The sequence below is a fragment of the Triturus cristatus genome, chromosome 5_2 (assembly GCF_964204655.1).
Source record: "Triturus cristatus chromosome 5_2, aTriCri1.1, whole genome shotgun sequence".
NCBI lineage: Eukaryota > Metazoa > Chordata > Amphibia > Caudata > Salamandridae > Triturus > Triturus cristatus.
In genome coordinates this window covers 902782188-902809419 of record NC_140588.1, presented here as the reverse complement: position 1 = coordinate 902809419, position 27232 = coordinate 902782188, and the positions used below count along the sequence as shown (strand labels likewise).

At 45.9% G+C, this 27232-nt stretch overlaps 1 long non-coding RNA gene across 1 annotated transcript in view; it reads left to right on the top strand.

Annotated features, from left to right (window-relative positions):
* The first annotated feature begins 787 nt into the window (after positions 1-787).
* Positions 788-27232, top strand: part of LOC146829390 (uncharacterized) — a 147887-nt gene continuing 121442 nt past the window's right edge. The window contains exon 1 of the long non-coding RNA XR_014962235.1: positions 788-838. This is a non-coding gene — a long non-coding RNA (uncharacterized LOC146829390). The remainder of the gene's footprint in view (positions 839-27232) is intronic.

The following is a 27232-nucleotide window of genomic DNA, read 5'->3' as shown; positions in this document are numbered from 1 at the left end:
GTAGATAGGATAACTACCCAAGATCATTTTAGCTATACATGAATATCCAAGAATTTTTATTTTATTTTTTTAAATAAATGAACCCCAAATTTTTTCAAATTTACATAATGAACGAACCTCCCTCATTTTAGCTAGTGCAAGTTCCATGTCATATGTTTCTTTGACCAGACCCCACCACTCCAAAACCGACGGTGAATGCACGTTCAAATGCAGTTGTTTCAAATACAGGTAAGTTAAGGTATTGAAATTACTGTACAGATCACTTTTTAGATTACTTTTTCTACTCAGTGTGATAACTAGATATCACAATTGGACAATCGGAAAAGGTAAGTAAAAACAGTTTTGCACAATTGTATTTTTTTAGGTTTCCATACAAATCAACTCCACACTTAGAACATTTGTCAGATAAAAACAGTCAATGGGTTCCTATAGAGAGAAATTAATTTAACGGTTACCAGGTAAGTAATCGGTCTTTGAGGTTGAGCTTCTGAGGTAAGAACAAGGGTTCCCCCAGGGTCAATGATGCACTCTTGTTAAACCTTCAGAGGCATTAGGGTGGTCGGGTGCTGAGTGCTGAGGCCCAATATTATCCAATGGGGGTTAGGGGGCCTCCGGTTAGTGGCTGCTTATGAAAAGGCCACTAGGTTCTGGGAGCAAGGCTCCTAGTGTTAAGCTCAGGGCAAAGGGGGATCCAGTTTAGCATACAAAGTGCACCCACAGTGGCGCTGGGCCAGCTGGGTGCAGGGTGCCCTATTATTTTTAATGGGGATTTTTGGTTTTGGTTTTCAGCTGCTGGCTCGGTCCAGGAAGACTTCCGGGAGGAACTAACAGCTGGGAGGTAAGTTGGAGTTCTCAGGGGTGTATGTGCATGTTGGGTTCTCTTCTCCAGGGCGCAGGGCGGCTGGATGCAGGGGTGCCTTTTGAGGTCAGATTTCACCTTACCGGTCCACTGACGGTTGGGGGGTCTCCATGCAGAGGCTGTAGGCGACGTCGGGGAGTCCTGGAGGGGTCAACCCACATTGGACTCCGACTTTGGAGCGCTGGGGGACCTAGCTGGGACGTGGGTGCCACTCAAACTCGGGCTGTAGGTGACAAGTGCAGTGGTGGTTCCAGGCTTAGGGTTTCTTTGTCCACAGCAGGCTCAGAGTCTGACTTGGGAGTTTCCTTTTTAACGAAACTGCAGTCTTTGTTGAAGGGAGTCAGTCCTCCTAGGGTTCTGAAGGTCTCTGGCTGAAGGACATGGCGACTTTTGGCACAGGATCTCTGGAAACTGCAGACGAGCAGGTAGGGCTGGTGCCAAGTCAGTTGTTCTCTGCAGTCTCCTCTGCTGGGTGTCCTCTTTCGTCCTTTTTCTTCCTAGGCTGCGGGAATCTGCCTTCTTCGTTCAGAGCTGCCCCCTAAATACTGTTTTAGGGGTCTTGAGGTTAGTCGTCAATGGGCTACTGACCTTAGGGTGACTACACCCTTTGTTCGCTCACCCCACGTGGGGGAGTGGGCACAATCCCTAGTCCTAATTGAACAGTGCCTGCCATCTGCAAGATGGCGGGCACTGACAAGTGGGTTTCCCCTCCCCTCCCCCACCTGAGGGATGGGGTTGGCAGAGGTGGGCACAATTTCTGGACTGTGCTAATTTTTCTCACCTGTATTTACGCCGAAAAGGAGGGGAGACAAGAAGGGGGCCTGCCCCTGATAGCAGGAGAGGCTGGGGGTCGCATTACAAAGGCGCAAGGCCCTTGAAGCTCCCCTGCCACAGATGGCTCTTCCTGGCCTGGGGGAGGTGTGAAAACCTCCACCCAGGAAAGGCTTTGTTTCTGGGCTCAGGGTGCGAAGGATCCCACCCCAGGGGTCCAGAAACATGTCTTGTGGTGGCAGGCTGGTGTGTACCAGTCAGGGAACCCACCAGAGGCTGGTCGTTTTTCAGGGGGCATCTTTAAGATGCCTTCTGAGTGCATTTTTCATTAAATCGTACACCAAATACCAAACTTCTTAGTTTTCAGTAAAGCCATTATGGTACTGTGGAGTTCGTAATGACAAACTCCCAGCACCATATATTCTTAATGGCAGTACTGCAGGTATAATGTCTAAGAATTGACTTAGACACTGTAAGGGTACAGGGCTCATGCACATATACCCTCACCACTGGTATTGTGCACCCAGCTAGAGGGCTGGCTGATCTATGCCAGGGCAGTGGGTTGTAGTCATGGCACACTGGGATGTGTGCCATGTCGACTCTTCACTTTGTTCTGCACCAAAACATGCAGCCTGCAAGGCCTCTAAGGGCGGCACAATAAGTGCTGCAGCCCTTAGAGGCCTTCCCTGGTCACAGTGCCCTCGGTACCTGTGGTACCATTTACCAGGGGCTGACCTGTGGCCAGAGAGTGACAATTGGGGGGTACAAGGTACAGTTTTTGGGAAAGAACACAGGCCCTTCGGACCCTGATTGGCAGGGACCCAGGGCGCATCAAGTCAAAATGCATCAGTTGTCTGGCAAAAAGTGTGGGGGGGGGGTTACTGCAACAGAAACCTAGCTTCCTACAGTGATGTTTAGGAGCAGTAAAGGATTTTTAGGGTTCAGGGATGGGTAGAGGTTAGGGTGGTAAGGAGTTTTAGGGATCCTGCATGGGTTGAGTTTAAGATGGAGTTTAGGGTGGTTAAGAGTTTTTAGGGATGAGTGAAGTTGAAGGGTGCTGAGGGCTTTTTAGGGTTCAGTGATGGGTGGTGTGTTGGGGTGTTTAGGTTTTTTAGGTTTAAATAAAAGTGGAGGTTCGGGCTGGTGAGTGTTTTTAAGGTTCAGTCATGGGTAGAGGTTTGGGGTGGTGAAGGGTTTTTTAGTGTTTGGAATGTAGGGTGGTGTGGTGGTTTTAAGGGCTCAGGGATAGGGGAAGTTTATATGTAGAAAGGGTTCTAGGGCTCAGTGATGGGGGAAGTTAGTGGTGGTGAGGGTTTTCTAGGTCATGAATGGTGGTTTTCAGGGGTGGTGAGGGTTTTTTTTAGGGTTCAGGGATGAGTGGAGTTTAGGGGTGGTGAGGGGGATTTAGATTAAGAGATGGGTAGAGTTTAGGGGTAGTAAAGGCTTTAGGAGTCCAGGAGTGGGTGGAATTTAAGAGTCAGAGATGGGTGGAGTTTATGTGTGGTGATGGGTGGTTTTAGGGTTCAAGCAGGGCCGGACTGGCCAAAACGGGCACCGGGCGTTTCCCCGGTGGACCGCCAGGGTGGGTGCCAGTTTTGTACCCCTAGGGGCCGTTTTTGTTACTGGGGGCCGGTTTTGCAGCATAGCTGCACCCCCTGTAACAAAAGCAGCTGCAGTGTTTTCCACGCACATCTCCCCCTGCCTCCCTCCTCTCAACACCCCAAACCCCACCCCCAAGGCTGGCCTGACTCAATTTCCAGGGCCGGTTTGTGTTCCTAGTCCAGCCCTGGGTTCAAGGATGAGTGGAGTTTAGGGTAGATGAGTGGAGTTTAGGGTTAGAAAGGGCTTTGAGGGTTCAGAGATCTGTGGAGTTTATGTATCAGGGATGGGTGTAGCTTATGCATGGGCAGGCTTGTTTAGGGGGCAGAGATGGATGGTGTTTAGGGGTGGTTAAGGTTCAGCGAATTAAAGGCATCTAAAGTAATTGTTTGACAATGTAAAATATATAAATCAGAAATAATGTACCCTGGCGGAAGGGATTGCAATAAATACCTTAAACAAAAATGCTTCTAAAAGTAAGCTCTGCAACCATTTTATTTACACCTTAAAACATAAGCATGCAGAAGGCAATTTCGAAAAATAGACATGTAATGAAATGGTAAATGCAATGAATCCAGAAAATTTCCATTAAACCGTTTATTATTATTTTTTTTAAATTGTTTTTATTGACAACATGAGAAAATAACCATAAACAATTAAATAGCATCAATACAGACAAAAGAAATACAATTTTCTAAAGCTCAGTAGATAGGATAACTACCCAAGATCATTTTAGCTATACATGAATATCCAAGAATTTTTATTTTATTTTTTTAAATAAATGAACCGCAAATTTTTTCACATTTACATAATGAACGAACCTCCCTCATTTTAGCTAGTGCAAGTTCCATGTCATATGTTTCTTTGACCAGACCCCACCACTCCAAAACCGACGGTGGACACCGCGAGGGGAACAACCTTTACAACGCAACTGTTACAACGCACTACACTTACAACGCATTTTTTACAACGCATAATCCATTACAACGCACTACACTTACAACGCATGACACTACAACGCATTTTTAAAAACTACCTTTACAACGCATTCCATTACAACGCCTACCATTACAAAGCATAATATTACACTACACTATCCAACACTTACTCTACTGTTGCACCCCCTGGAGTTAGAATAGTAATTGTTACCCCTATACTATCCAACACTTACCCTACTGTTGCACCCCCTGGAGTTAGAATAGTAATTTTTACCCCTATACTATCCAACACTTACCCTACTGTTGCACCCCCTGGAGTTAGAATAGTAATTTTTACCCCTATACTATCCAACACTTACCCTACTGTTGCACCCCCTGGAGTTAGAATAGTAATTTTTACCCCTATACTATCCAACACTTACCCTACTGTTGCACCCCCTGGAGTTAGAATAGTAATGTTTACCCCTAAACTATCCAACACTTACCCTACTGTTGCACCCCCTGGAGTTAGAATAGTAATTTTTACCCCTATACTATCCAACACTTACCCTACTGTTGCACCCCCTGGAGTTAGAATAGTAATTTTTACCCCTATACTATCCAACACTTACCCTACTGTTGCATCCCCTGGAGTTAGAATAGTAATTTTTACCCCTATACTATCCAACACTTACCCTACTGTTGCACCCCCTGGAGTTAGAATAGTAATGTTTACCCCTATACTATCCAACACTTACCCTACTGTTGCACCCCCTGGAGTTAGAATAGTAATTTTTACCCCTATACTATCCAACACTTACCCTACTGTTGCACCCCTTGGAGTTAGAATAGCAATTTTTACCCCTATACTATCCAACACTTACCCTACTGTTGCACCCCCTGGAGTTAGAATAGCAATTTTTACCCCTATACTATCCAACACTTACCCTACTGTTGCACCCCCTGGAGTTAGAAAAGTAGTTTTTACCCCTATACTATCTAATACTTACCTTAAATGCAATTTAATATTATGCGTTGTAATGGTATGCGTTGTAAAGGTAGTTTTTAAAAATGCGTTGTAGTGTCATGCGTTGTAAGTGTAGTGCGTTGTAATGGATTATGCGTTGTAAAAAATGCGTTGTAAGTGCATGCGTTGTAAAAGTGTGCGTTGTAACGTCATACATCCACACCGCGAGATCCAGACCAAAGATATTGTCAGTCTGGCACAGGCCAATGTAATAGCTATTAGATCTTTCTGGTTAAAGTTCCTATTCTGCCCGCCCAACATTACATCCAGTGCTGTAAATGATATAGATCTCTTAAGTTTCTGAGTCAAAATTTGAGCAACTCTTCGCTAAAATTCTGTTAATTCCGGACAAAAAAAGAACATATGTTTCAAGTCAGCTGCCACTAAATCGCATTTTGGGCACTTTGTCCGATCGCTAGTAGAATTATTTAAAGACCATTTTGCTATCCTTTCGGGTGTGTAGTATAACAAACATATTGTTCTATACTGCTGCAGTCTCAAATTGGAAGAGTGTACCGCCCTACTGATACTGCTGAGAGCTGACGAGATAGTATTAGCTGTGATGATAGTACCAATTCTTTGACTCCAGCGATCGGCTATTCTCGAACAATCATCCTCCTTATAGGAGTTGAAACTTTTATATCCGATACTAATCAATGATTTATCCTTAGCCACATATAAACAATTCCATACATCAGAATCTCAAACAATTATAAGATTCATACTACGTATAAAATAATCACGAATCTGATAGTACTTAAACCGCATGCCTTCTGAGAGATTATATAAAATCGTCAGTGTTTCAAATGTCATAAACCCACTAAAGTCATAAAGATCCCCAAGGATATTTATGCCTGAACTAGATCATTGTTTACCAACCCCATCATGAAAGATTTCTGGAAGACCTGGATTATCCCATAGGGGAAGTTCAGGATGAAAAAACGATTTCTTGCACGCCAAATAATTACACTATCCCGCAAGGTCTTAAATTTGACCCGCTTATAGTAGTTTGGGTCGTTAGTTCTTAAAAGAAACATATTAGAATCTTCCCTTAGCATAAATACATGAAAAAAAAGATATTACTAGGGTTTAATAGACTGCGAAGACGACTAAGAAAAGATGACCAAAAATATAATTTGAAATCTGGAAAATCATGACCACCCTGATTAAATGGAAGCTTTAGCAGAGCAATTGCTCGATGCGCTTTTTTATAGCCCCAAATAAAACTGCTAAAAATCTCATCTAGATGTTTAAAGAAAGAATTATTCACACGCAATGGGATGGACCGGAACAAATAAAGAAATTTTATGCAAAATCTTCATTTTTATTAAATGTATCCGCCCGCTAAGGCCTAGAGGCACCTTATGCCACTTTTTAAAAGAAATAACTGTTTCTTTCAGTAATACCTCATAGTTTAATGCAACTATCTCATCTATTTTTGCAGAGACTCTAACACCTAAGTAAGTAGCAGCACTACAGATTCCCTGTATTGGAGCCGGAGGTTTATAATTCATCACTACTTGGGTTTTATTAGTATTCAGTCTGTAGCCTGAAATAGCCCCAAATCTCCTTGCCTCCTGAATTATCCCCTTAATTGCTTCAATAACATCTGTTGAATATATTGCAATGTCGTCTGCATATACCGTAATTTTAAGAGAATTCAAGCCAGAGACAAAAGGGATTATTCGGGGTTGGTTTTGCAGAGCTGAGAGAAATGGTTCCATTGATAAAGCAAATAATAACGGTGACAGAGGGCACCCTTGACGAGTGCCACGAGATATTAGAAACTTAGAAGATTGCAACCCTGCACATCTGATTTTGGCACTAGGATGGTCATATAGAGCTTGTATCCATTGTAAAAACTGGCCTTTAAATCCAAATGCTGACAGCATAGCCCAGAGGAAGTCCCACCCCACTCGGTCAAAAGCTTTTTCAGCGTCTAATTGTATCATACAGAGTGGGGTTGACTTAATCCTAGCAACATCAAATGCTGTCACTGCCATATTTACATGGGCCGTGGTATCCCTTCCTAAGAAGAACCCATGTTGCTGTGGGGACACCAGGCCACACATTATCGGTGCCAGACGAGTCGCCAAAATGTTAGCAAAACTTTTTGCATCGGTGTTTATAAGTGATATGGGTCTATATGACCCACATTCGTCAGCTGGCTTGTTTTTTTTTTTTTTAAAGAAAACAATCTGTGCGATATTCCAGGAACTAGGGGCCTTTCCTCCTGCTGCAATAAATCTAGCTACCTGACTGACCAATGGAAGTAACTCGTCCATGCACGTTTTATATAACTCCAGGGGAATTGAATCCACTCCCGATGCTTTGCCAGACAGCAAGGCAGTAATTGCTAGTTTGATTTCTTCCATCGTGATATCCCCTATTAATAAGTCAGATTTTTCATCCTCTTTACGATTCAATAAGTTAATTTGCAGATATGTGTGTATATCGCCCAGCACAGGCTGATTTTCCAGGGTATAGAGTTCTCGATAATAGTTAGCAAATTGTTCCAGTATCTGATTGGGATGCTCATAGACCAGGTTATTGGGCCCCTTAATTGCCTTTATAAGAGTTTTAGCCTTATCTTCTGCGACTTTGTATGCTAGAATCTTCCCTATTTTTTCCCCACTCTCATATTGGGATAGATGATATTTATTTAGCTTAGCAATACTTTTTTCCCTAAATGTGTTTTTTAGAGCAGATTTAAGGTCAACCAAAATGTATCCCAGATCCTCTACCTTTGTCAAGCCCTGGAGTAACACCTCAGCCATTTGATTCTCTACTATGAGTATATTTGCAATAGTTTTTTTCTGTTTACTTCTTGCATTCATAATTCTGTCTCAATATAAATTGTTGAGTGAAAGCCCTAATACTAGCCTTGCAAGCATCCCATACCACAGTAGGCGTGGCTGAGTCAATATTAATTTCCAAGAATTCTTTCAAATGTACCTTGAGCTGCATTATAAAGTCTGCATATAAGAATAAATACCTGGGAAATGAAAAAAGCTGGGTTCTCTGTCTCTCTGCTGATATTCTAAAGGAGAGAAGGATGGGGTTGTGGTCAGAAGTGACCCGTTGGCAAATCTCCATAATACTTGATTCTAAAATCCTATCTGAAACCCAGGCCATATCTATACGTGAGCATAATCTATGTGCAGCTGAATAATAAGTATAACCTGCCACATTTGGATATAATACCCGCCAAGCATCCTTTATAGCATGTATTCGGCCCATTTCTTTGATTGCAGCTCGTGTCTTCCGCATCCTCTGGAAGGCCTCACGTCTGGTAGTATCAATATCATAGTTCATAATACAATTAAAATCGCCCATTACTACCCGTTCTCCCTCCCAACCCAGCAACTCGATGTTTACCCTGTCAAGAACTGTGGGGTCGTCTATATTTGGACCATATACAACACAAATCGTATATTTACAGCCTTCCATTATTATTTGTGCTATAGCCCATCTGCCGCCTTTATCTGAAGCTGTTTTACTAATCTCGGGTCTAAAAGGTTTTAAAATTGCAACTCCTCGTATTGAAGCGTTTAAATCTGAACTGACAACTACATCATACCCTAATTGCCTTAATAAACTGCGGTCTTTATAGGAGATATGTGTTTCTGAAAGTAAAACTGTTTGCGGATTGTAAATCCTTAATTCTTCGAAAACTAGCTGCCTCTTATTTCTACTATTCAAACCTGCTACATTCCAGGCTAAACATCTCAGCCGATCCATCCTAATAATTCCTTATTCATTAGATCCAGAATAATCTTACTATTGGTATTCTTAATGCGCATTATCCTCATGTTGTTTTTTCTAGATTTCCCCCCCACCCGTGAACCCATCCGACCCCTACTCCCCCCCCATCCCGCACCTTCCCACCCTGCTACCCCTGTCCCATAGGGGAGGATTCCCCTCTTTATCCAGCTGCTGCTGTCTGGGCAGCCATACAGAGTCACAGCCATGGTGGTCTACCCTGCACCTTTTTGTTCTGCATTACCAATATTAAAAATTGCACTTAATGTACCCAGTTCATACTAGAGTATGTAAGATATGTAACATATACAAGAAATCACTAACAACCCTCACATGAATTCACTGAAACCCATCAAACACCAAGTGATCTCTTAACCATGTCCATAATTATTACAGAACACTGTTCTACATCTACATCTTCTCCCTGGCTTCTGCTTGCCACTTGGCCACTAACTGTTCCACATCCTTTTCATTTGTGAAGAAATATGTATGGCCACTCTTAAATACTTTCAAGCGCGCTGGTTCTTGCAAAAAGACTTGGCCACCAAGAGCTTTAATTGGATCTATAAACTGTTGTAACTTCCGACGCCTTTCCATTGTGGCTTTGCTTAAGTCTGACCTTACAAAAAAGGTAACAGATTCTGTTGAAACTGGAGAGTTAGGTCGAGCCTTCAATGAGACAGCCTGTCTCAATAAAAACTTTCCTAAATAGATCAAAAATGGCCGAGGGTATTGACCCCCCCCTTATTCCTCTGGACTAACGGTAGTCTGTGGACCCTTTGTAACTGCGAGTCCCAGTCCCAGTCGGAGAGGTCTGGAAATGCTTTTTGAAATAATTGGACTATGTAGGCCCTCGGATCTGCCCCTTCTGCCCCTTCCGGAATTCCGAAAAGTCTAAGATTTTGTCGCCGCTGGCGATTTTCCATGTCCTCCAGCTTATCCTGTATACTTGAAATCTGAGCCTCATGCTCCTTCACAAAAACCTCTGTGCAAGACGACAGTTCTTCAGTGCCCATGACTCTCTGCTGCAATTCTGAGATATCTTGAGTTAATCCTCCAAGTTTACCCGCCATCTCTTGTAGGGAGTATTGCATTCTGCTGTTATCATCTCGTACCTGCAGGTAGTGCTGTTGGGCTTCCTGTCTTTGCTCGTTTAAGGCCTGTAATATCAGACATAATGATGATGTCTTATCTTCCTGATTAATCGTGCCCCCATCCGTCGATTGAATTGCCACTTGAGTCAAACTAGTACCTTCTATAGTTTGATCCACTCTGAAGACGGACAGTGTAGATTGATTCGCGTCCGGGGAGCCCACCTTAGAGCCGTCGGCTTCTGTTATGATCGGGGTAAGAACCTCTGTTAGACTTCCATCCGTAGGGCTAGTACCCGAGAGTCGCAATACCATAGACTTGACACTGCCCTTTGCCTGCACCCATTTCCGTAAGGGACTATTATCAGAAATGGCTTTTCCACGTGGAGTTATAGTGTTCTGCCCACCAATAGCCTTTTTAACTTTTATTTTGGGCTTCCCTTTCACTTTCTTGCCCCCAGATATTTTGCCCGTGTCCGTAGGAGTTTGAGTAGTAATCTCCACTAGATCCTCAAAGTCTTCGTTTGAGCCTATTTCATCTCCCGTGCCTGCTTCTTCCAGCATATCGTCTATAGCCGCGCAGACCTTTGCCCCCAATTCCGCCACTTCAGCCGCTCTAAGAGTGTCAATGGGACTGACTTCCAGATTTGGCGCATTTGTATGGCTAGATGTATTAGGTAAGTTAGTCGGGCTCCTGCCAGATGTATCAAACATACCCACCGGCTGAGCTATTGTGGATGTAAGAGAGGTAAGGGTCTCTTACACTGCAACACCATTCCAATACCCCAAGTCTGCGCAGTCATTATTCAGGGCTACAGCTGCCTCTAAAGTCAAATCAGCCCTAGCAGTCTCAACATCAATAGCGACAATATTGCAAGGAGGAATCGCTACGAGTGAAACATCAGTAATTTTGTTGCCAGTAAGATCTTTCCCCGGGTTGCTTGCAGTGAGCACTGCCACCTTCCCTGACTGTAACATGCGTGTTACCGGCTTACTGATCGTCTGACCAGGTCTCTCCGCCATTTCCCCTCCATCGACAGTACCTGCTTCTCCTGCGGCGGCGTTCCTGCCAGTGCGGGTGCTTCTTGGGGCAGTTTTAGGTGGCACCATCTTCCGCTGTACTGCGGCCTCCGTCACCGCCTCGAGCACCGGAGCCACAGTGGGAGCTACCGCAAGCAGCAGACCCGACCAGTCAAACGCCGACCGGCCAGCCAATCTCCACAAAGGAGACCGCGCTACTTGCAGCAACCACCCTATTCGGATTTTGAAAGGCCGCCACATCCGTTCATCCACGCTGATTTATGTCAGGTCAGAGGTTTTCTTTTCCTTTCAGCATTCCGTTCGTAGAAATCCGTTTTTTTCTACCATGGGCGCGGGGAGAACCACCACTCTGCTGTGCTCCGTGGCGGCTTCAATCCGCCATCTTGCTCCTTCAGGCATTAAACCGTTTAGAGTTAATGTATTTTTAGCAATGGTATTCTACTAAATCGTTTTTCTATGAAATCACATACAACCAAGTAAACTATGAAGCATGCAGAAAATGTCCTGATAAGTGTTACTATTGTCATGAGTACTATTAACAATAAATGTAGAGTAAGAACTTTCTTCAGAATAGCAATGAGTTATTAAAAATAAGCATATGTGTGTGTACATTTTCAAAGAAATAGGCTCAAAAGTTGCGCACAGTTAATCAAATAATATTTGTTTCTGTATACCCACTAATGCAGAAACTAAGCATCACTCCTTAAAAAACAAATACTAGAGCAAAGATAAGCATTTACTTTGGAAATGTTGTCATGCCTTCCCTTGGACTTTTCCCTAATACCCATAGCACTCATACTTATTTTTAATCCACTCCAGGAAAATGTCCGATTCTTTGAACTTCAAAGCACAGTGTGTTTCATATACCAGCTCTGCATGAGTGGAAAACAAAAAGAAGCGTGCCTCCTGGAGAGTAAATCAATCGGTGTACCCTGTCCAACAGGAAAGGCGGGTTACTGCACCGTACTTTCGTCGTTTAAAGCAACACAGACATTTGTTTTCCGTGCAGCATGTTGCCAGCAGACTTTTCTGAGCACCCCTCCTGCCTTTGTCCAAATTTGTGTGCTGTTGCCTGGAACTAATTTTTAAGAAGGGAAGGGCCTGTGAAGCCCCGTACCATTGTGCCCGTTGAGCGGCTGAAATGCCTTGCGTGCTTTGCTCAACAGAAATCTGTCTAAACAGCACAAGAACTTCAAAAAACCCAAGAAAAAAAGTGCTATGACATGGCCAGCATTAACAGCGTCATATCACTTTCATTTGTGAAGTCATGTTGCACAGTTATGCAAGCATTTGCTATGCAATAGATCTCGCATTCACATGAGTTTGAGCTATTGGCACTGTAAATGACAATGCCTTTTATTTATGTTTTGGATTTTTAACATAAATAAAAGGCTTTGTCATTTACAATAATGATAGCTTAAACTCTTGCAAATGCGAGACCTATTGCATTGCAATAAAGGGCCTTCACGACCGCTTGTTAGATTGTAAATATCAGAGGAAGAGACCGGCCTGCGACGTCTTCAAAGTAGTGATAAATAGTGCAGTGAAGAGGATGTGTAAGTGTTGTAAATGACACAAATTACACAAAGTGTGAAGTAAGAGTTACATATGATCCGAGCTATAAACACTAACAAAGCGCTCCAACACCTTTCGCTCTGTGATTACACTGTTGCGGTTCAGGAGGAAGAGGGGGAGGGGCTATTCTTTCCCCTCTCTGTGATTTGAGTGTGCAGTGTGGCATTGCGTAATGTCATTGCTATCTTTGGCCTAATAAAAAACACTCCAGCTGTAGTAGGGCCCTGGCTTCACCTCCTGGTGCATGGTGGGCTGTGCTTTATGGCAGGCATGGAGGGAGGGATGGTCTCCGCTGCAGCTCTGCCCTCGTACAGTGCCCCTGCTATTACTAATGAGCGAGAGGTGCTGAGTTGGTGCTAGTTGTATTGGTGGTGGTGGTATTTGTATTGGTTATATTTGTGGTGGTGGTGGTATTGTTCGGTGCTGGTGGTGGTATTGTTCGGTGCTGGTGGTGCTATTGGTGGTGGTATTGGTGGTGGTGGTATTGGTGGTGCTGGTATTGGTGGTGCTGGTATTGGTGGTGGTGGTGGTGGTGGCATTGGTGGTGGTGGCAGAATAGGTGGTGGTGGTATTGGTGGTGGTGGTACTGGTGGTGGTACTGGTATTGATGGTGGTGTTATTGGTGGTGGCAGTATTGGTATTGGTGGAGGCGGTATTGGTGGTGGTGGTATTGGTATTGGTGGTGGTATTGGTATTGGTGGTGGTAATGGTATTGGTGGTGGTTATGCTGGGGTATTGGTGATGGTGGTAGTATTGGTAGTGCTGCTGGTGGTGGTGTTATTGGTGGTGGTGGTAGTGGTGGTAGTGGTGATAATGGTGGTGGTGGTGGTAGTGGTGATATTGGTATTGGTGGTGGTATTGGTGGCAGTATTGGTACTGGTGGTATTAGTAATGGTGGTGGTATTGGTGGTGGTGGTGGCATTGGTGGTGGTGCAAGTATTGGTGGTGGTAATGGTGGTGGTGGTGATATTGGTGGTGGTATTAGTGGTGGTGGTGTTATTGGTGGTGATGGTATTGGTTGTGGTGGCATTAGTGGTGGTATTGGTGGTGGTGGTGGTAGGAATTGGTGGTGGTATAGGTGGTGGTATCAGTGGTGGTGGTATTGGTGGTGGTGGTATTGGTGGTGGTGGTATGGTGGTGGTATTGGTGGTGGGGGTGGCATTGGTGGTGGTTTTGGTGGTGGTATTGGTGGTGGTATCGGTGGTGGCGGTATTGGTGGTATTGGTGGTGGTGGTGGTTGCATTGGTGGTGGTATTGGTGGTGGTGGTATTGTGGTAGTGGTACTGGTGGTGGTGGTGGTAGTAGTGGTATTGTTGGTGGTGGTATTGGTGGTGGTGGTAGTGGTGGTGGTATAGGTGGTATTGGCAGTGGTGGTATTGGTGGTGGTGATATTGGTGGTGGTGATATTGGTGGTGGTGGTGGTGGTATTGGTGGTGGTATTAGTGGTGGTGGTGGTATTGGTGGTGGTATTGGTATAGGTGTATTGGTGGTGGTATTGGTGGTGGTATTGGTATTGCTGGTGGTATTGGTGGAGGTGGTGGTATTGGTGGTGACAGAATAGGTGGTGGTGGTATTGGTGGTGGTGGTACTGGTATTGATGGTGGTGGTATTGGTGGTGGCGGTATTGGTGGTGGCGGTATTGGTGGTGGTGGTATTGGTTGTGGTGGTATTGGTGGAGGTGGTATTGCTATTGGTGGTGGTATTGGTATTGGTGGTGGTACTGGTATTGGTGGTGGTGTTATTAGTGGTGGTTATGCTGGGGTATTGGTGGTGGTGGTGGTATTGGTAGTGCTGGTGGTATTGGTAGTGCTGTTGGTGGTGGTGGTAGTGGTGGTGGTAGTGGTGGTATTGGTATTGGTAGTGGTATTGGTGGCAGTATTGGTACTGGTGGTATTGGTAATGGTGGTGGTATTGGTGGTGGTGGTGGTTCTGGTATTGGTGGTGGTAATATTGGTGGGGTGGTAGTGGTAGTGGTGGTAGTGGTGGTGGTGGTGATATTGGTGGTGATGGTATTGGTTGTGGTGGTAGGAATTGATGGTGTTATTGATGGTGGTATTGGTGGTAGTATCAGTGGTGGTGGTATTGGTGGTGGTGGTATTGGTGGTGGGGTGGCATTGGTGGAGGTATTGGTGGTGGTAGTGGTGGTATTGGTGGTGGTGGTATTGGTGGTGGTATCGGTGGTGGTGGTGGTAGTGGTATTGGTGGTGGTGGTATTGGTGGTGGTGGTATTGGTGGTGGTAATATTGGTGGAGGTGATATTGGTGGTGGTGATATTGGTGGTGGTGGTGGTATTAGTGGTGGTGGTATTGGTGGTGGTGGTATTGGTGGTGGTGGTATTAGTGGTGGTGGTATTGGTGTATTGGTGATGGTATTGGTGGTGGTATTGGTATTGCTGGTGGTATTGGTGGAGGTGGTGGTATTGGTGGTGACAGAATAGGTGGTGGTGGTATTGGTGGTGGTGGTGGTACTGGCATTGATGGTGGTGGTATTGGTGGTGGCAGTATTGGTATTGGTGGTGGCGGTATTGGTGGTGGTGGTATTGGTGGAGGTGGTATTGCTATTGGTGGTGGTATTGGTGGTGTTATTAGTGGTGGTTATGCTGGGGTGTTGGTGATGGTGGTGGTATTGGTAGTGCTGGTGGTATTGGTAGTGCTGGTGGTGGTGGTGTTATTGGTGGTGGTGGTCGTAGTGGTGGTATTGGTAGTGGTATTGGTGGCAGTATTGGTACTGGTGGTATTGGTAATGGTGGTGGTATTGGTGGTGGTGCTGGTATTGGTGGTGGTAATATTGGTGGGGTGGTAGTGGTAGTGGTGTTGGTGGTGGTGATATTGGTTGTGGTGGTATTGGTGGTGGTATTGGTGGTGGTGGTAGAAATTGGTGGTAGTATCAGTGGTGGTGGTATTGGTGGTGGGGGTGGCATTGGTGGAGATATTGGTGGTGGTAGTGGTGGTGGTATTGGTGGTGGTGGTATTGGTGGTGGTGTCGGTGGGGGTGGTATTGGTGGTGGTGGTGGTGGTATTGATGGTGGTATTGGTGGTGGTATTGTGGTAGTGGCATTGGTGGTGGTGGTAGTAGTGGTATTGGTATTGGTGGTGGTGGTATTGGTGGTGGTGGTATTGGTGGTGGTGCTATTGGTGGTGGTGGTATTGCTATTGGTGGTGGTATTGGTGGTGTTATTAGTGGTGGTTATGCTGGGGTGTTGGTGATGGTGGTGGTATTGGTAGTGCTGGTGGTATTGGTAGTGCTGGTGGTGGTGGTGTTATTGGTGGTGGTGGTCGTAGTGGTGGTATTGGTAGTGGTATTGGTGGCAGTATTGGTACTGGTGGTATTGGTAATGGTGGTGGTATTGGTGGTGGTGCTGGTATTGGTGGTGGTAATATTGGTGGGGTGGTAGTGGTAGTGGTGTTGGTGGTGGTGATATTGGTTGTGGTGGTATTGGTGGTGGTATTGGTGGTGGTGGTAGGAATTGGTGGTAGTATCAGTGGTGGTGGTATTGGTGGTGGGGGTGGCATTGGTGGAGATATTGGTGGTGGTGGTGGTAGTGGTGGTATTGGTATTGGTAGTGGTATTGGTGGCAGTATTGGTACTGGTGGTATTGGTAATGGTGGTGGTATTGGTGGTGGTGGTGGTTCTGGTATTGGTGGTGGTAATATTGGTGGGGTGGTAGTGGTAGTGGTGGTAGTGGTGGTGGTGGTGATATTGGTGGTGATGGTATTGGTTGTGGTGGTAGGAATTGATGGTGTTATTGATGGTGGTATTGGTGGTAGTATCAGTGGTGGTGGTATTGGTGGTGGTGGTATTGGTGGTGGGGTGGCATTGGTGGAGGTATTGGTGGTGGTAGTAGTGGTATTGGTGGTGGTGGTATTGGTGGTGGTATCGGTGGTGGTGGTATTGGTGGTGGTCGCATTGGTGGTGGTATTGGTGGTATTGGTGATGGTGGTGGTATTGTGGTAGTGGTATAGGTGGTGGTGGTGGTAGTGGTTTTGGTGGTGGTGGTATTGGTGGTGGTGGTATTGGTGGTGGTAATATTGGTGGAGGTGATATTGGTGGTGGTGGTATTGGTGGTGGTGGTATTGGTGGTGGTGATATTGGTGGTGGTGGTATTGGTGGTATTGGTGTATTGGTGATGGTATTGGTGGTGGTATTGGTATTGCTGGTAGTATTGGTGGAGGTGGTGGTATTGGTGGTGACAGAATAGGTGGTGGTGGTATTGGTGGTGGTGGTGGTGGTACTGGCATTGATGGTGGTGGTATTGGTGGTGGCAGTATTGGTATTGGTGGTGGCGGTATTGGTGGTGGTGGTATTGGTGGAGGTGGTATTGCTATTGGTGGTGGTATTGGTGGTGTTATTAGTGGTGGTTATGCTGGGGTGTTGGTGATGGTGGTGGTATTGGTAGTGCTGGTGGTATTGGTAGTGCTGGTGGTGGTGGTGTTATTGGTGGTGGTCGTCGTAGTGGTGGTATTGGTAGTGGTATTGGTGGCAGTATTGGTACTGGTGGTATTGGTAATGGTGGTGGTATTGGTGGTGGTGCTGGTATTGGTGGTGGTAATATTGGTGGGGTAGTGGTGTTGGTGGTGGTGATATTGGTTGTGGTGGTATTGGTGGTGGTATTGGTGGTGGTGGTAGGAATTGGTGGTAGTATCAGTGGTGGTGGTATTGGTGGTGGGGGTGGCATTGGTGGAGATATTGGTGGTGGTAGTGGTGGTGGTATTGGTGGTGGTGGTGGTATTGGTGGTGGTGTCGGTGGGGGTGGTATTGGTGGTGGTGGTGGTGGTATTGATGGTGGTATTGGTGGTGGTATTGTGGTAGTGGCATTGGTGGTGGTGGTAGTAGTGGTATTGGTATTGGTGGTGGTGGTATTGGTGGTGGTGGTATTGGTGGTGGTGGTATTGGTGGTGGTAGTGGTGGTGGTGGTAGTGGTGGTATAGGTGGTATATTGGCGGTGGTGGTGTTGGTGGTGGTGATATTGGTGGAGGTGATATTGGAGGTGATATTGGTGGTGGTATTGGTGGTGGTGGTGGTAGTGGTGGCATTGGTGGTTGTGGTATTGGTGTATTGGTGGTGGTATTGGTGGTGGTATTGGTGGTGGTGGTGGTGGTGGTATTGGTGGTAGTGATACTGGTGGTTGTGGTGGCATTGGTGGTGGTGGTGGTATTATTAGTGGTTGTGGTATTGGTGGTGGAGGTGTTGGTGGTGGTGGAGGTGGTGGTAATGGTGGTATTTGAGGTATTGGTGTGGCATTAGTGCTGGTGGTTTTATTGGTGGTGGTATTATTGGTGGTGGTGGTAGTGGTGGTATTGGTGGTGATATTGGTGGTGTTATTAGTGGTGGTGGTGGTATGGGTGGTGGTGGCATTGGTGATGGTGGTGGTGCTATTGATATTGCTGGTAGTGGTATTGGTGGTGGTATCGACGGTGGTGGTATCAGTGGTGGTGGTATTGATGGTGGTGGTATTGGTGGAATTGGTGGTGGTATTGGTGGTGGTGGTTTTGGTGGTTGTATTGGTGGTGGTGGCATTGGTGGTGGTACTGGTGGTGGTATTGGTGGCAATGGTGATGGTATTGGTGGTGATGATATTGGTAGTGGCGGTGGTATTGGTGGTGGTCATGGCATTGGTGGTGGTGGTATTATTGGTGGGGGTATTATTGGTGGTGGTATTGATGGAGGTGGTGGAATTGGTGGTGGTATTGGTGGTGGTATTTGTGGTGGTATTGGTGGTGGTGAGGTGGTGGTATTGGTGGTGGTGGTGGTATGGTGGTGGTGGTGGTATTGGTGGTGGTGGTAGTGGTGGTGGTGGTAATCTTGGTGGTTGTGGGGGTATTGGTGGTGGTGGTGCTATTGGTGGTGGTGGCATTAGTGGTGGTATCTGTGGTGGTGGTATTGGTGGTGGTATCTGTGGTGGTGGTATTGGTGGTGGCGATGGTATTAGTGTTGGCGGTATTGTTGGTGGCATTGGTGGTGGTGGTATTACCATCTTTCGGGCTAGACTCAAAACCTGGCTATTTTCTGGACTCTGATACTCACACTGCTGACTTCCTCCCTCTTTTTCTCCCCCTGAGGCTCAGGTTCTAGCGCCGGGACACCCCTTCGGGGGTAGCTGCGCGCTCTACAAACTACATAAATAAATAAAATAAATAAATATTAGTGGTGGTGGCGGTATTGAAGGTGGTATTGGTGGTGGTGCTATTGGTATTGGTGGCGGTGGTTTTAATGGTGGTATTGGAGGTGCTATTGGCATTGGTATTGGTGGTGGTATTGGTGGCAGGATTGGCATTGGCGGTGGTATTGATGGTGGTGGTATTGGCAGTGGTATTGGTGGTACTGGTGGTGGTGGTATTGGTACTGGTATTGGTGGTGGTACTGGTGGTGGTGGTGGTATTGGTGGCATTGGTGATGGTATTGGTGGTGATAGTGGTGGTGGTGGTGGTATTATTGGCGGTGGTAGTATTGATAGTGGTGGTGGTATTGGTGGTGGTAGTTTTGGTGTTGGCGGTATTGGTGGCATAGGTGGTGGTGGTGGTGGTATAGGTGGTGGTATAGGTGGTATTGGTGGTGGTGTTATTGGTGGTGGTGGTATTGGTGGTGGTATTGATGGTATTATTGGTGGTATTGGTGGTTGTGGTATCGGTGGTGGTACTGGTGGTGGTGGTGGCATTGGTGGTGGTATTAGTGGTGGTGGTTGTGGTATCGGTGGTGGTGGTATCGGTGGTGGTGGTATTGGTGGTGGTATTGGAGGTGGTATTGGTGGTGGTGGTATTGGTGGTGGTGGCATTGGTGGTGGTACTGGTGGTGGTGGGGGTATTGGTGGCATTGGTGATGGTATTGGTGGTGATGATATTGGTAGTGGTGGTGGTATTTGTGGTGGTATTATTGGTGGTGGTATTAGTGGTAGTATTGGTGATGGTGCTATTGGTGGTGGTATTGCTAGTGGTATCGACGGTGGTGGTATTGATGAAGGTGGTGGTATTGGTGGAATTGATGGTAGAATTGGTGGTGGTATTGCTGGTGGTGGTGATATTGGTGGTGGTATAGGTGGTACTGGTGGTGGTTTTGGTGGTGGTGGTTGTGGTTGTGGTATCGGTGGTGGTGGTATTGGTGGTGGTGGCATTGGTGGTGGTAGTATTGGTCATGGTATCGGTGGTGGTGGTATTGGTGGTGGTGGCATTGGTGGTGGTGGTATTGGTGGCATTGATGATGGTATTGGCAGTGATGATATTGGTAGGGGTGGTGGTATTGGGGGTGGTGGCATTGGTGGTGTTAGAGGTGGTACTGGTGGTGGTTTTGGTGGTGGTGGTTGTGGAATCAGTGGTGGTGGTATTGGTGGTGGTGGTACTGCTGGTGGTGATATTGGTGGTGGTATTAGTGGTGGTGGTGGTATTGATGGAGGTGGTGGTATGGGTGGAATTGGTGGTGGTATTGGTGGTGGTGGTAGTAGTGGTGTTGGTGTTGGGAGTGGTGGTATTGGTGGCGGTATTGCTGATGGTGAGGTGGTGGTATTGATGGTGGTGGTGGTATTGGTGGTGGTTTTGATGGTGGTGGTGGTTTTGGTGGTGGTGGTGGTGGTGGTTTTGGTGGTGGCAGTGGTATTGGTGGTGGTGGTGGTATTTGTGGTGGTGGTGATATTGGTGGTAGTATTGGTGATGGTGATGGTATTGGTGTTGGCGGTATTGTTGGTGGCATAGGTGGGGGTGGTATTAGTAGTGGTGGTGGCATTGGAGGTAGTGGTGGTGGCATTGGAGGTGGTGTTGGTGCTATTGGTATTGGTGATTTTGATATTGGCATTGGTGGTGGTATTGGTGGCAGGATTGGCATCAGTGGTGGTATTGGTGGCAGTGTTGGTATTGGTGGTGGTTTTATTGATGGTATTAGTGGTGGTGGTATTGGTGGTGGTATTGATATTGGTGGTGGTACTGGTAGTGGTGGTGGTGGGGTATTGGTGATGGTGGTATTAGTAGTGGTGGTGGTATAGGTCATGGTGGTATTGGTATTGGTGGTGGTATTGCTACTGGCGGTATTGGTACTGGTGGTGGTGTTATTGGTGGTGGTGGTATTTGTGGCGGTATTAGTGGTGGTATTGGTGGTGGTGGTATTGGTGGTGATACCGGTGGTGGTGGCATTGGTGGTGGTATTGGCGGTGGTGGTATTGGTGGTGGTATCAGTGGTGGCGGTGGTATTGGTGGTGGTATCAGTGGGGGCGGTGGTATTAGTGGTGGTATCAGTGGGGGTGGTATTGGTGGTTGGTGGTGGTGGCATTGGTGGTGGTATTAGTGGTGGTGGTATTGGTCATGGTGGTATTGGTCGTGGTGGTATTGGTATTGGTGGTGGTATTGCTTCTAGTGGTATTGGTACTGGTGGTGGAATTTGTGGTGGTATTAGTGGTGGTATTGGTGGTGGTGGTACCATTGGTGGTAATACTGGTGGTGGCATTGGTGGTGGTAGTGTTGGTATTGGTGGTGGTATCAGTGGTGGTGGTATTAGTGGTGGTATCAGTGGCGGTGGTATTGGTGGTTGGTGGTGGTGGCTTTGGTGGTGGTATTGGTGGCATTGGTGGTGGTATTGGTGGTGGCATTGGTGGTGGTGATATTGGTGGTGGTATTAGTGGTGGTGGAGGTGGTATTGGTGGTGGTGGTGGTATTGGTGATGGTATCGGTGGTGGTATTGTGGTGGTTGTACTGGTGGTGGTATTGCTGATGGTGAGGTGGTGGTATTGATGGTGGTATTGGTGGTGGTATTGGTATTGTTGTTGGTGGTGGTGTTGGTATTGGTGGTGGTTTTATTGGTGGTATTAGTGGTGGTATTGGTGGTGGTATTGATATTGGTGGTGGTACTGGTAGTGGTGGGGGTGGTATTGGTGGTGGTGGTGATGGTGAGGTATGGGTGATGGTGGTATTAGTAGTGGTGGTGGTGGTATTGGTTGTGGTGGTATTGGTTGGTGGTGGTATTGGTATTGGTGGTGGTATTGCTACTGGTGGTGGTGGTGGTGTTGGTGGTGGTATTGGTGGTGGTATCAGTGGTGACGGTGGTATTAGTGGTGGTATCAGTGGAGGTAGTATTGGTGGTTGGTGGTGGTGGCATTGGTGATGGTAATGGTGGCATTGGTAGCATTGGTGATGGTATTGGTGGTGATTATATTGGTGGTGGTGGTATTGGTGGTGGTATTGGTGGTGGTGGTAGTGGTAGTGGTGGTGGTGGTATTGGTGGTGGTATTAGTGGTGGTGGTATTGGTACTGGTGGTATTGGTACTGGTGGTGGTATTACTACTGGTGGTATTGGTACTGGTGGTGGTATTGGTGGTGGTGGTGGTATTTGTGGTGGTATTGGTGGTGGTGGTATTGGTGGTGATACTGGTGGTGGTATTGGTGGTGGTGGCATTGGTGGTGGTGGCATTGGTGGTGGCATCAGTGGTGGTGGTGGTATTAGTGGTGGTATCAGTGGTGGTGGTATTGGTGGTTGGTGGTGGTGGGATTGGTGATGGTAATGGTGCCATTGGTGGTGGTATTGGTGGCATTGGTGCTGGGATTGGTGGTGATTATATTGGTGGTGATATTGATGGTGGTGGTGGTGGTGGTGGTATTGGTAATGGTGATATTGGTGGTGGTGGTGGTGATATTGATGGTGGTGGTATTAGTGGTGGTGTTGGTATTGTGTTGGTGGTATTGGTGGTGGTATTGGGGGTGGCATTAGTGGTGGTGGTGGTATTGAAGGTGGTATTGGTAGTGGTGAAATTTGTATTGGTGGTGGTGGTATTGGTACTGGTGGTGGTATTACCACTGGTGGTATTGGTACTGGTGGTGGTATTGGTGGTGGTATTTGTGGTGGTATTAGTGGTAGTTTTGGTGGTGGTGGTATTGGTGGTGGTACCGGTGGTATTGGTGGTGATACTGGTGGTGGTGGTGGTATTAGTGGTGGTGGTGGTATTGGTGGTGGTGGCATTGGTGGTGGCATCAGTGGTGGTGGTGGTATTAGTGGTGGTATCAGTGGTGGTGGTGTTGGTGGTTGGTGGTGGTGCGATTGGTGATGGTAATGGTGGCATTGGTGGTGGTATTGGTGGCATTGGTGATGATTATATTGGTGGTGGTATTGGTGGTGGCATTGGTGGTGGTGGCATTTGTGGTGGTGGTATTGGTGGTGGTATTAGTGGTGGTGGAGGTGGTATTGGTGGTGGTATTGGTGGTGGTATTGGTGATGGTGGTGGTATTGGTGGTGGTGGTATTGGTGATGGTATCGGTGGTGGTGGTGGTATTGATATTGGTGGTGGTATTGGTGGTGGTGGTGGCATTGGTGTTGGTATTGGTGGAATTGGTGGTGGTATTGGTCGTGATCATGGTACTGGTGGTATTGGTTGTGGTATTGTGGTGCTTGTACTGGTGGTGGTATTGCTGATGGTGAGGTGGTGGTATTGTTGGTGGTATTGTTGGTGGTGGTGGTATTGGTGGTGGTGGAGGCATCAGTGGTGGTATTGGTGGTGGTGGTATTGGTGGTGGTGATATTGGTGGTGGTGATATTGGTGGTGGTGATATTGGTGGTGGTGGTGGTGGTGGTATTGGTCATGGTGATATTGGTGGTGGTGGTGATATTGATGGTGGTGGTATTGGTGGTGGTGTTGGTATTGTGTTGGTGGTGGTGGTTTTGAAGGTGGTATTGGTAGTGGTGAAATTTGTATTGGTGGTGGTGGTTTTGATGGTGGTATTGGCATTAGTGGTGGCATTGGTATTGGTGGTGGTATTGGTGGCGGTATTGTCATTGGCAGAGGTATTGGTGGTGGTGTTGGTGGTATTGGTAGTGGTGGTATTGGTGGTAGTGGTAGTGGTAGTGGTGGTGGTGGTGGTGGTGGTAGTGGTGTTGTTAATAAAACAGGCTTTTGAAAACAACCAGTCAGGTGGATTTAGTACAGATGACATGTAACACAGATGTAATACAGCTTTATTCGATTGCCATTTCATACAATCATAAAAGCACAAATAAAAACATATATATATAGTTAATAAAAAAGAAACATACTGTATATACATTGTGGTTCAATTGATTGTACACTAAGAAAAAGAGTCATTAAAAGCTACATGAAAATATGAAATAAATAGCAATAAGAAACTGGGGTCATAAAGTGCATAAATTCATCAGTACTACAGCGGCACCTTTTGCTTGAGACTTGAGTTATTATCCTTTTCCTGAGGTTAATTACATGCTTCAAAAACATTGCTATCTTCCAAGTAATATGTACATTATCTAAGAATTGCAAAGCAATGAACGCTGACCTGCATTGTCTCATCCCAAAGCATTTTAAAATAGGAAGAATCCACACCTTTCTCAGATCGCTGTAGAAATTACAAAACAGCAACACATGTATGGTGGATTGCTTTGACAGATTATCACATGTACACAGTGGCACTTGTCAGGTCCAGTCGCTCATTTTTGGTAAACTCACAATTCTATGAAAGATCCCCAGTCTGAATCTGGTTAATAAAAAACGATTGTATCCTCCAGGAACAACTTTCAAGTATGGTTGAATGTTAAAAGTAATTAAAATCTGTTGATTCGGCTGAAAGCTGGGCTTTAAAATCTCAGACAGCAATCTTATATCTTCCAGATGCTGGCGACCCTCCTTTTTAAGTCCTTTCTCCTGATCTTATATAGACTACTAGGGTCAGCAAAATACTCAGGATGTCTGAAGTCCTCCATAAAATTGCGAACATATCTTAGTCAGGGGATCTTTAAGGCCCCTTCCAGCTTTAGGCTCTCCAGCAGAATATCTCTGTTCAGTTGAGCCTCCGTTTTTGTCCACACGCTATGCCACAAAAGAATAGACTCAAGTTTAATACGATCTGGCCTAGTTCTGTATGGCAGACATACGAGGATGTGCTAGACGGGACGGACAAGATATATCTCAAGGACGTATTTTCCACCGTTCGTTGCAGCGGGTAGGAATTAGCAAGGTCCCATAACCCTGCTCCATACACTGCTGTGGAGAGACTTTTAGCTTTATATATCTTAATAAGCTCCACAGGAGGTCTCCTACCCAATTTCACGAAGTAATGTACAGGGGCCATGGTGGTTCTTGCAAAAGCAAGTTTTTTAGCTAATATAGCTTGGGCCCATAAGTCTTTTTCATCAAAGAATATTCCAAGATACGAGAATCTCTTTGTGGGCTCAATCTTTTGTCCATCCACAAACATGTCCTTGCACCTTTGACTACCACACCCACAGCTCATAACAAAGGTTTTGGAAATATTGACCCAAAGACCAAGACCTTTCATAAAGTTGGTGAAATTATCAAGCACCCTCTGTAAGCCTACTTGCGTTCGGGACATTAAAACCGCGTCATCCGTGTAAAGGAGGGTGGGGATAGGGCTATCTGAGGAAAATCATAACTATTCTTAATTAATGCTTGTTCTAGGACATTAATGTAAAGATTGAAAAGAAAGGGGGCCAAGACCCAGCCTTGTCTGACCCCCCTCTTAATGGGAAATGGGGCAGTGAGTTCTCCTCTCAGACTGAATATAACTCGGCCCTGGGCGTTGTTATATAGGCACCTGAGAAAAATAATTAATTGAGCTTCCACCCCCATCACTTCCAAAATCTCCCAGAGCTTCTCATGTTTCACAGAATCAAAAGCGGCGGTGAGATCTACAAAGGCTAAAAACAGCCTACCCCCTTTCGCCCGTGTGTATTTCCCAATAAGGATGGCTAGATTTAGACTCTACTCAGTTGTTCCCAAGCCCTCACGAAAACCATATTTATATCGGAGAGGACTTTGTTTTCCTCTTGCCAAGACTATAAGCGTTCTAAAATAATTCGACCCACGACTTTGACCATGGAGTCCAGAAGTGAAATGGGCCTGTAACAAACCCGGGTCCTGCCGATTACCTTTTTTAAAATGGGCACAATCACTGATTCGGTCCAGGTATCCAAAAAGGGAGCAAAACAACAGGCATTAATTACTTGGGTGACGATAGGGCCCCATAAAGCCAAGTTAGATTTATACAAGTCAACCGGCACCCTGTCAGGGCCAGGTGCTTTACCTCCAAGACTTGCTGTGATGGCCCGGTTTACTTCATCCAGGGAAAACTCGAGATTACAGTGTTGCATATTAAGGTCCAATAAAGTTTCCTCAGTAGCGGCTTCAGATCTATCACCAGATTCATAAACCCTAGTGAAATGGTCTACCCAAAGATCCTCACTGATGGCGATTTCCATGGACGGGCCCTCTCTTGGGTTCAGAAAAGGAGCTTTAACAGCTTTCCAAAAAGCCGAACTGTCTCCCATTGATGAGGATATATGTAAAGCTTCCCAGGATTCATTACGTCGTTCAAATTGTTTCTTCTTGAGGGCTAACCTATAAACCACTCTTGCCTGTCTCCCAGCGTGAGGATTTCTAGGGGTCTCGTGTAGTACTTTTTTAGATTCTTATAAGCTTGAGTGCAATATCTGTCAGGTGGCTTTAGTACAGATGACATGTAACACTGATGTGCTGTTGTCAGCTTCAGCCCATTAGCACTGGATTATGTGCTACGTGGAATTCACACAATTTAATTTGCTAATCATTTCCATTTTACTTGGGGGAGAAGGGGTTGAAACAGACACAAGATAATGCCCGGTTAAAGTGATTGAAAGCAGGCGGCGTTTTATGGGGGTGGCCGTGCTGCTTTCAAAAACACAAGCGGTTTCAGCTGAAGCAGCGCATGTCTAGTCTGCAGTAAGAGAAACTCAATAAAGTAAATAGTGCTTACAGATTAAATAACAGGTCCTGTGTAACAACCGAAGTAAAAGGGCCAGTCGCCATTGGAGGACAAATGAAGACAAGGCCGTACTAAGGAGGGACTAACAAGCCTATTAATGAATCCAAAGGCAGCATTTACAAAAGACAATGACACAAGCCAATTAAAAATATGGGGGAGAGTGGGCACAGCTTCTCTCTCATATTTTACTACAGAAGTGTCGCCAAGTGAGTAGTGCATGAGCGCTGCCGCTAGGCTCCACCTAAAAAGCAGAGGGGGAGTATAAATAGTACCTCAATCACCGAGCGAAAAGAGGAAGGGCACTAATTTAAGGTGAATTAATCTGTGCTTGATCCATGGGCAAGTCGAAGCAACGGAAGTGACCAATTAGGAGACAGCACAGAAGAGTGACACTGAAGCCAACAAATTGTAAGCAATGGGCAAGCTCCAAGCCCTTTACTGTAAGGTAAGATAATAAACTAACACAACAAACAACTGTTCCTTCAATAATGTTAAATTGACAAGAAAATCCTCTTCATTTGCAAATCCCAATGACGTTGTAAAGATCGACATGGACTCTGGAGGTTCAAATCCAAAACTGCCACAACAAAAGTACCAAATTTATTAAGATCCTAAATTGGATACATCAGTGATATTATAAAACCACAGTACCTAACGTTCCAATCGGTACCTCTTATGTGTTTACATAAGAAAAAAAGGTTCTTCCTCTGCTGTGCTTGAAAATGTGTTCCAATTCCAAGTATTGTTGAAATGAACACCCTGGTTCAAAAATGGCAGCCGACGGGACCCAACGGGAAGAATGTTAACCTGCGTGTGCAGCCAACCCCAAGAATGCAGCACTAGTTAGAGATGAA